The sequence below is a fragment of the Bidens hawaiensis genome, unplaced genomic scaffold (assembly GCF_021521415.1).
Source record: "Bidens hawaiensis isolate Kalapana, Puna unplaced genomic scaffold, B.hawaiensis_p1.1 tig00016848_1, whole genome shotgun sequence".
Taxonomy (NCBI): Eukaryota; Viridiplantae; Streptophyta; class Magnoliopsida; order Asterales; family Asteraceae; genus Bidens; species Bidens hawaiensis.
Window position 1 is genome coordinate 150515 of NW_027492555.1, and position 10976 is coordinate 161490.

Consider the following 10976-nt stretch of genomic DNA (forward strand, 5'->3'; position numbering starts at 1 on the left):
TTTATTATTTGAAATAAATGACCACGTGGTTCCTAGAAACCTAGCCGGGAATGGTCTTAATTTGGACGGCACCACCTTCGGTTTGGCATGACGGCTCATACAACTTAGTCAGCCACGTCTTCAACACAAAATATAATATAAAAACCAACACGACAAAACTGTATCTATAATGTTAACTCTAATTAAAAAAAAAAAAGTTGAATAGTATCATTATAGTCATTCAAAAAAATTATGCTGTAATGCATACATACTTTGAATGACACCTACAATTCTTTATACTATGTTTTAAACACTATTCCACAGAAATAAAAAATAAAAAAATAAATAAATAAAAAAAAAACTTTTTTACAACAATGATAAGAGTCCCTTGTGGACCCACTTCAGTTATCTCCAGCAGCAGCAGCACCACCACTAGCCATGCTACTGTCTGAACCTGGACTGCTTCCTCCTGCTTGAGGTCTGGAGGGGTTATTGTTATTATTATTATTATTATTATTAGCCATTAGGGCTTGTAAATGAGGCGGTATGAACGGTCTAGGTGTGTTCAAAACCGGTGGTGGTCTAGCCGCTTGAACTGGTTCACTTGATTTAATTATGAACTGGTTTATTGAAGCATCCGTGAATTGATGTCCCGAAAGGCTTCCTCTCATCCGTCCACTTGGCCTCCAGTTTTCCTCTGCGGAACTCCCTGGATCCATAGTAACTTATATCAATTCTTTCTATTTTATTATTTGTTAATTATTCGGATGCTCCATAGTATCGGTTTTCTAAAATTACAAGCATGATCGCTAATAGGTTGTAGCGGGTAACACTAGTGCTCCCTAAAATGAATGGCCGTTATGTTTTCTAGTTGATTGGGTTACAAAGTTTACTATTATACCCTTATTTAAAAAATAATCAAAAAATGATTAGGGCCCATCATTTAAATAATATTGAAAAAATATATTTCTATAATATATATATACACACACAGTGATAAACATATGCGCACATATTAACTAACTGACACGGCCCACCATCTAGGGGCGTGAACTGAAAAAACCAATCTGAAACCGAAAAAACCAAAAAATCAAAACCGAAAAAACCAAACCAAAACAAAAACCGACGGTTTGGTTTTATGTTTTTGTAAAAACCGCACTAACGGTTCGGTTTTAGTTTCGCATGTAAAAAAAACCGAACCGAACCGAACCGAACCATATTCCTAAATTTTTGTTTTTTTATATATTATATTAAGTAATTTATAAGAATTTAATAAATATGTAACTCCAATATTATTGATAAAATGTATAATAGTCTATTATCTTACAATCAACAAAATTATTTATGCCTAAATTCATTATTTTTTGTCAAAATTTTTTTCGGGCTAAAATTTTCAAGCTCAAATGGCAAAAACCGAAAAAACGGAAACCGAACCAAAACCAAAACGAAATCCGAAAAACCGAAACCGAAAAAACGGAAACCGAACGGTTTCAAAAACTCCAAAAACCAAAGTTTTAGTTTTCGGTTTGGTTTTAGCCAAAACCGCACCGAACCGCACCACGCACACCCCTACCACCATCTCTTTTATGTATTTACTTTTTAGTAGTAAGGGTATGTTAGTCATTTCACACGCTTAACCGGAAAACTAATGCCCATAGAATCATCCGTGTTACGTTTTAAAAATAGTTGGGGATCATACTTGTAATTTTAGAAAAGTAGGGAGCAAAAATGCAATATGGATATACTCCAAGGAGCATCCCAGTAATTAACACTTTTCTTATTTATTTATATATTTATTTATCTAAAATATGTTAAGCATTACCTCTTTGGTCTCCTGTTGCTGCTACCGGGACAGGTGATGATCCAGATGTCTGAACTGGAGGTGGAGTAGATGGCATTTGACTCTTATTCTGGGACGTAGCTCGTTGAATAGCAGCCAATGAAAACTGAGGGGAATGACTACCTGTAGGACTAGTCACAGGACCCATACCACCTAGCCGAATATGAGGAGACGGTTGACCAGATGACCGAACCGGGAGGTGAACCCTTTGACTCAAGGATTGGTTTTGGTGTGAGCTAAAGCGGTCTGTTGAAAGAGGTGAAGCTGAACGAGTACCAAGTTGTGAAGGCGGTTGACTTTGACTTGAAGAAAGACCCTGACTCTATAAATAGACAAATTTAGAAAAACAAAAAAAAATAAACAAAAAAGTGAAAATAGTCTTACCTGAGAACTCGTGGGCGGACTTGGATGAGATCTTGAAAAGTTATGTAATCTGTCACCATCAACCGTTGTTGCAGATGTCTGAGCTGGAAGTGCCTGAATAGCACTTTGCGTTCATGATATCCACGTGGCTGGATTTGAGTGCCTAATGTGCCCGTTATTATTATTCGAGTTTTCATTATGTTGTGACTGCACGTTACTAGAAATAGGTGTTTGACTTTGACCTTGGGCCAAGGAGTTGAACATGAGGTGATTCCTTAGAATAATATCATCAACATCTGATCGAGCATTAGTAGTCCTGGTTCCAAGTGCAGATGAAAAAAGCTCCCTCCAAATCCCGTCTCCCATAAGTGGGGATGTACTTTTATTCATACCGTCAGATTCGCCAGCTGGCAAAGGCTTTTTGTCATCGTCGTCAACATTATTGTGAATTTCATTATCATTTTCAGTAAGATCCATAACATCATCAACATTTTGGGCAGCTGTTTCTTGGCTTATAGGCTGCGCATCATTTGGTTTTTCTGTAACCTCATTGCTGATATTTTCAGCGACAGCTTCCCATGAACCGTCACCTGATATTTTCACATATGAAACATCTTCTCCTACCTCTTTCAGAACCTAACAACAAACCAAATACTCATAAGTTATATATAACAATAAAACATATGAATATAAAAGTATGAATGTTGACTTGCCTTGACCATGCTTTGATCAACTCTGATGTCATGAAAGCAGACTGATTGACTACAATGTGGACAACGCCACTGTGGTCTTCTTGAGTTAAGTTCCACATAATTGTCAAAATCGAAGCACTGCAGATAAAAACTTTTTTAATAAACAATAAAAGAAAAACCAAGATTTTCATGAAAGCATTGATTTTTCATTTTTTATGACTTTACCTGAAGATGTTTACATAAATGTCCTTTAACAGGGTTCTTGATACGACTGAAACTGTATAATAATAAGAACCGAACCCAAACTTAATTACAAAACTTCCAAGATCAAATCAACAAGTGCTCGGTTTTATCGTATAGTTCATAAGTTATATACCTTATAGGGCACTTTAGCGATACTCTAGATGGTCCTTCAACTATCTCGTTATCTATCATCAAAAGGATAAAAAGGGGGTTAAACAAAAAAAACCACAGATGCATGTGGTGATGTGGCTAACTATCTAACCTGAATCAGGTTGAGCAGCAACTGGTTGAACATAGTCGGCAATGGTAAGAAAGCTAGGTTTTGAGATCATACTCATGAAGGCAATCACTATAATATATCTCCCTGAATTGAAAACAACAATAATAATAAAAATTCAGGGGGAGTCATTAAGTCAACTAGTAAAGCATGAACATAATTCTAGGATTGGATGATGATGATCATCATCATCGTACTCAGTATATCCCACCAATAGCAAAGCTATGGTAGGGTTTGAGGAGGGTAAGATGTAGACAACCTTACCTCTACCCCGTAGGAATAGAGAGGCTGCTTCCGGTGAGACCCCTGGCTCGATAGTAGTTTTGCATCAAGCCTTGGACACAAGGCACATAGCACTCAATCATCGGGACACCGGCTAATTGGTGCATGTACCCTTGTCTTTTGGCTATCAACGCCACCACATGATGCCTGATTAACCTTCCGCCACTTTTAACGTTATTTTCACGAGATTAGTAAAATAACGTCAAAATTAGTGCAATTTCACTTTTGCCCACCCGAGGGTTCACACATGATATACATTATATGCGCGCACCGCAAGCATGAACATAATTCTAGGATTGGATGATGACAGATAATATTACCGGTAAACTGGCCCACTACTTGAAGAAGATTGCTCCCGTATTTCAGCATGTGTGTAACCGGTGTTGGCATTTGTGGTCCAGAATCCTGATGAAGAAATTTAGAAACCGAAACACGTTAACATTCACCAAGAACATATTATAGTACAAGCAGTATAGCAGCATGTACAAACCTTGTGAATGGAAGTCCTTTTACTGACTCCTTCCCCATTCAATAAAAAACTATAAATTAAACACAAATGCATAACAGTTTAGCCCAATTCAGTGAAAAGAAGAATTTAGATGGAAAAAGTGAGTACATACTTGACTTGTTGGGGACTTATGAGACATGATGATGTCTCAGTATTATCTGTTTGAGCAACGAATAAATACTGCAAGAAAATAAAAACATATTTAATTGTAATCCACATGACAAGAAATGATTACTAATTTGTCATCGGGAGAAGTTCTTGATCTCTTTGATATATGCAGATCGGTAACGTATGAATCATAACCCGGCTATAACATATACAAAAAATAAAAATTAGTTAGATCAGGGATTTGCAAGATGTCCTTTTTTCTATAGAAAACGAGCATTATTCATTTATTACCATGGTCTCAACAAGAGAAAATATTTCGCCCATTTTCATTCCTGGATAGTACCTGAAAGTCAGAAATTTGTTAAATAAGAAAATTGCATGCTAAAAATTGAAAGTGTGAAAGACGATAAACACCTTGACATAATTGTGGAGATGATGGGCTGTAAGTAACTTTCCTTATTCTTCACATTGGAATTCAATTCATCAACATTAACACTGCAAAAACTGCTTTGCATCTACAATATGAAAACAAAGGTTTTTTTATGTAAAAGTTATGGTGAACATAGAAAAAGAATGTGTGTCAAAACCATTTACAAACCTCATCTGCAAGAACATAAAGTTCTTCCTTTATCTTCTCCTTGAACCACCCATTATTACATGCACTCTATATTAAAAATAAATACAAATCACTTAGCAGTCAACATAAGGGAATGATTGACTATAGTTGACTTTTCAAGAATGAATAAGAGAAGTGATTTTTTTAGAAAGTGAGTACCTTAACAGAGATCATGAGTACCATAACAGCTGCTTGTGATGTGAGATCATTTTTCATCTGGCATATCTGAAATTAATTATAGATAACAAACAGAAAGATGTTCAAACAGATTGAAAGTTAAAAAAAACAACATTAAAACTATTAAATGAACTAGCGTTATTACCCACGCGTTGCGGTGGGGCTATATTTGTTTGGTTACGGATATCATTCTTATTTTGTGCTACTTAGGTTTACATTAAATTTGGAATACATAGCATTTGCAATCTAAAATATATACATACATATATTCTTTCTCTTACAATTAGATATGATGCCGAAGTGAGATACAACATATTTTCATATATTTATTTGTATAAATAATAAACTGAAATCGCATTCCTTTCTATATTTCTAACATCACATCATTGTTAGAAACAGCATAGTCAATACCTCTGCAATTTTGAATTTGCAGTCATAATCATGATATGATCTAAATATAAGTGATCAACAACTAAACTTTGACAATATAACTTGATAATGCAGAAAACTGAATCAAATCAATAAATACAAATCCACTGCGTAAGTGATCAATAACTTATTTCAAGTAATATCAAAAAACTTCATTTAGGTTTCTTTCCCACACAACCCTAATTTCAAAAACAAGAACAAATTTGACTTTTTCTAGATGGATGAATTGATTGATTTTAAACTGAAACTTGATATAATTATCAAACTTTTAAGAAAAATTATAATAACATTAGACTTCACAACTGGTACTGGTAGAAGAAAAGGATGTATTGATTTTAAACAAACTCACTCAAAATTCTGCTCTTTCTAACCAGTTATGTTCTATTATACCGATCAGCTCATCGATTTCGCAAAATCAGCTTACCAAACAAAATGCAGTAAAAAAACGAGGGTTCAAAATGGATATAATAATAACTCTTTCACCATAATCATACGTGAAAAACTAAACTTTGACAGTTTAACTTGATAATGCAGAAAAATGAATCAAATCAGTAGGCATTGACTTGGTATATAGATGTAAAAAATTCTACAACAAATTCAAGTTTCTCACAATCTATCTACCAGTCTACTCATATATCGCATTGAAACAGTTTAGTTCTTAAATATAAGTCATAAAAAACTAAACTTTGACAATACAACTTGATAATGCAGAAAACTGAATCAAATCAGTAGGTACAAATCCACTTGATAACTGATCAATAATAACTTATTTCATGTAAATATCAACTATCAGAAAACTTCATTTAGGTTTCGTTCATAAACAACCCTAATTTCACCATCTAGAACAAATGTGACTTTTTTTGAGATGGATAAACTGATTGACTTTAAACTGAAACTCGATACAATTATCAAACTTTAAGAAGAAAAAAAGTGATATAAACATTAATTCTGCGGTTTCTAACCAGTTATGTTCCATTATACCGATCAGTTCCTCAATTTCGCAAAATCAGCTTATTAAACAAAATGCAGTAATAAAACCTATGGTTTGGAACGGATATCATAATAACTCTTTCACCATAATCATACGTGAAGATCTAAACTTTGACCGTTCAACTTGGTAACGCAGAAAAATGAATCAAATCAGCAGACATTAACTTGGTTTATAGATATTACAAAATTCTTCTACAAATTCCAGTCTCACAATCTATCCACCAGTTTACTAATATAAACAGTTCAGTTCTTAAACATAAGTCATAAAAAACTAAACTTTGGGACAATTTAACTTAATAATGCAGATAACTGAATCAAATCAGTATATACAAATCCACTGCATAAGTGATCAATAACACCTTATTTCATGTAAATATCAACTATCAGAAAACTTCATGCAGATTTCTTTTACACACAACCCTAATTTCAAAAACAAATTTTAACTATTTCTAATTTCTACTAGTAGGGCTGGCAAAACAGGTCTTATCGTGTTAAACACAAGTATCAAACATGAATACGACTTGTTTAACTACTTTATATCTCATCTATTCTCTTTTTTATAACACTATAACACAGTTTTAAGTTTCATGTACCAATAAAGAAAGTGCCTACTAATGTCAATTATTCAAGCCAATGAGAGCTTGTAGTGGAGTGGTAAGTACCCCATCGTTTAGTTTCGGCGGCACAAGGTGATGATGGGAAACTAGGCGAGTAGGTGGCGTTCACTAGTTGGATCCTTGATCTGAACTGGTTTTATCTCACCGCATTGTCGTGCCTTCGGGCGGGTATTAGGCCTTAGGTGAGGGTTTTCCCCGGATTAGAAGGCAAGTGTATCCGATGCGATGAGTTTAGCCGGTAGCTATTATTAAAAAAAATTGAAGGAAAAAAAATCACATAATGTACTTTTTTTTATTAACAGGTTTGTGTCATACACAAACAAACAAACAAACAAACAAACAAACAAACAAACAAACAGGTGCTCAATTGCCAGCCCTAATCTAACTTCTAGATAAATAGATTGATTTTAAGCTGCAAATTAATATTAATAAGTGATAAAACTGAATTGAATTGAATTATCTCATCACATTGCCGTGCGTTATTCGCGATATTCACCGGTGTTGGCCTTAGGTGAGGCTTCCGCAGATCGGTTAGCCGGTAGCAATTATTCAATTTCTTTTTTAGAAAAAAACACATAATGTACTTTTTTATATTAACAGGTTTAATCGTGTCTTAAACAACATCAGGTGCTCAATTGCCGGCCCTAATTTCTAGATAAATAGATTGATCTTAAGCTGCAAATTAATAATAAGAATAATAATATTAATATACCTAGCGAGTGAGAGGCATAGATTACAGAATTCGTTTTTGTCGGTGTTTGATTCACCGCGGACGTGAGAAAGTAATCGGCTGGTGACGGCGGATATACGGAAGGAATTGACGTACAACGGCGATAGTGTCTGAGTCTGACCACCGTTCGACATCGTTACCGTTACCGTTACGGTTACGGTTATTCTGGCTGGCAACTGTAGTAGATGTGATGTAGATGAAGAAGAAGAATAAATATACAAGTGTTAATCCCTAATAGGCTTTTACCTGACTAATGTGACATTAATGTAGAGTTTGTTGGACCGCATATAGGTAGTTGGACCTAATGACATGTGGATTAAAGGTTCGTAGCAGAGGTGTATAAAAAAACTCGAACTCGGAACAGGACCTGAAAAAACCTGGAACCGGATTTTAATACCCGATTCGTAGAGTTCGGATATGGTATGCATTTCAATACAAAAACTTATACCCGGAACCGAACCCGATTTGTACCTGGTAATACCCGAAAACTGGAACTGGTTCCATACCCGAAACCGGGTTTTACCAATACCCGAAACTGGGTTTAACAAATACCCGATCTATACCCGAAAAATATATGAAAAAGACCTATAAATATCCCTAAATAGTGCAACATTCTTAAAAAAGCCAGTCTATACACGGATAAAAGCCCGGAAAAACCCCGAAAATAAGGTTTTTTCAATACCCGAAAATAGGTATTCAAATACCCGGTTTTAGAATACCCGTTTCTATACCCGACCTGAAACCTATGCATAGGGTATACCCGGACCCGAACCCGGCCTGATTATTGCCAATACCCGATCATACCTGAACCCAAAACATGGTATTTGGAAAACCCGATTTATGCACCTCTGGTTTGTAGTTTGTAAAAAGAAGGTTGTTAAAACAAATTTAAATTTAAATAAAAAATTCCAATACTGTTAATTTATTTACAGTTCACGTCAAAGTTTGGAAAAGAAGGCAGGTGATGACGAAGAGAAGTGGGGACGAGAGATAGCGAAGCGAAGTATAGTATGTTTATGCCTCGAGTGTTGGATTTTGATTGGTGGAGTAGGGGCGACTGTAAGGCCCCGTTACCGGTAGCCCTACTTTGTTGTTGGATTTACTCATAAACACAGTTCTTAATATCAGAGTTAATTAAAGCATTCGCGGAACATTAAAACTTCAACCATAATATATTACATAATCTTCAAATCTTGTCTTATAAAACATTCATAGTCATTTAAAACAAAACATAGTCTTTAAAACATCACAACATTTCTTCGAGATGCCAGTCTCTTCGATTCCATGCCATGTGTCTTCAATCATGCTAGCTGCCTCAACCTATTTGCCTGCGTGCATACTAAAAGTCAGTTACGCTGAGTGAGTTCTAGTTAATCACATAACTTACTTTACATACACATACACGTGCCCGTAGGTGTGCATTACATACTTAATCTGTCCATCAATCTTTCATACACATACATATCTAACCTTACGTTATAAAGATCATTCGCCCTACATACCTCGGATATTATTAGGGTCCGGTACCCTCCATCCTCGGATATTATTAGGGTCCGGTGCCCTCCATCCTCAGATATTATTAGGGTCCGGTGCCCTCCATCCTCGGATATTATTAGGGTCCGGTACCCTTCATCCTCGGATATTATTAGGGTCCGGTATCCTTTCTTCTATACCTTTTTAACATACTTTTCTATATACATAATCGTAACTTTGGCACATACATACATCATTCATTCTTCATATTACAACATACATATAACATCAACCATTTCCTGGCAGTACATGCAATTCCGAATATCGTTCATGTACCGGCAAGAAACCATTCATACATTTCACATAATACATATATGGCATACACTTATCACTTAGGATAAGTGTATTAACTAATCACATCGAGTATGCACACAGCCCCGAAAACATAACAAGGAATTGGGCTAGAAACTCACCTGAAGTCGGTTACGTTCACCGTTAATTGTTATTCCTTTCTTCAGTTGGGCACGGCTAACTGTATAATAATTACACGTATCAATTATCTATCACTATCTATAACGTCTTTCTAGTCTACTTATGACCCACAACGAACGGGGGTCCTGGGGCAGCGCCCCTGGCAGCAGGGTCTAGGGGCGGCAGCCCCTAGCAGGGTCCAAGGGGCAGAGCCCCTGGCTGGGGTCGAGCTGCCAGGTCAGCTTGGAAAAATTTTATTTCCATTAACTGTCGTAACACATTTTCCATTAGAAATTTGAATCATTATTTAATTACTAACTTAAAAAGTTTGAGGACTTCTTTGCAATTAATCCATTCTTTTCTAAGTCCAATGACTGTTCTTATCATTCCATTAAACTTCTAATTCGTTACTGGCTCATAACGAATTGGCTTATCTTAGCGAACTGGTCATTGTAGCGAATTGAACCCTCTAATGAACTGGTCCTTTAACGAATCAGTCCATATAACGAACCAGTCCAGGTAACGAATTGGACCTTCTAATTCACTATCTCCTTAACGAATGACTATAACGAATTGGGGGGTTAATTAATTATCTTTTCCTTAACGCATCTGGACGCGAACTAAGGCTAGTTCGTTATTTTTTCCTTAGCGAATCAGGTGACGAATTACTTCTAATTCATTAACTCTCCGTTAGCGAACTAGGGTTAGGTCAGAGAATGTCACGCCTAACCTCGTACTAAGCTTTTCCGGCCCCGTCATCGCCGGAAAACCGCGTTTTCGCCGGAAAAACGTATTTTAACTCGTTTTTCACCGTTTTTCGTCTCGTTCGATCCAGATCTGAGCTAGGGTGATCCCTAAGCTCATCTTAGGTTCGGTTTATACCCGATTCCATCCGGATCTTGTGACTTAAACGGTCTAACGGTGTCGGCTCGTCGTTTCGTGACTATATCTAACGGGTTAAGCTCATACAATATTAAACTATCATTACCTCGGGTCGGTGCTCGGTTTCCTTCTTGGTTTCGGCTAGAGAAAAGGGAAGAACTAGAGAGAGATCTTAAGTGTGTGTTTTGGGTGGTGTATGGAATATGTGTGAATGAGGATTAAATGGGTGATTAATGGTTTATATATTTAGGGATCATGGGCTCAAGCCCATGGACTCTCCTTCTTTCTTTCATAACCCA

At 36.1% G+C, this 10976-nt stretch overlaps 1 pseudogene across 1 annotated transcript; it reads right to left on the minus strand.

The window, feature by feature from the left end:
• Window positions 1–209: 209 nt before the first annotated feature.
• On the minus strand, window positions 210–8100 carry LOC143552346 (uncharacterized; annotated as a pseudogene). Its single transcript, XR_013138638.1, has 17 exons — window positions 7834–8100; window positions 5468–5498; window positions 5068–5133; window positions 4891–4956; window positions 4707–4807; window positions 4584–4635; window positions 4420–4491; window positions 4297–4364; window positions 4167–4215; window positions 3997–4081; window positions 3380–3481; window positions 3251–3302; window positions 3100–3151; window positions 2896–3012; window positions 2204–2818; window positions 1802–2141; window positions 210–688 (listed from the first exon to the last, which is right to left on the minus strand). The product of XR_013138638.1 is annotated as an uncharacterized LOC143552346 (transcript).
• Window positions 8101–10976: the final 2876 nt, after the last annotated feature.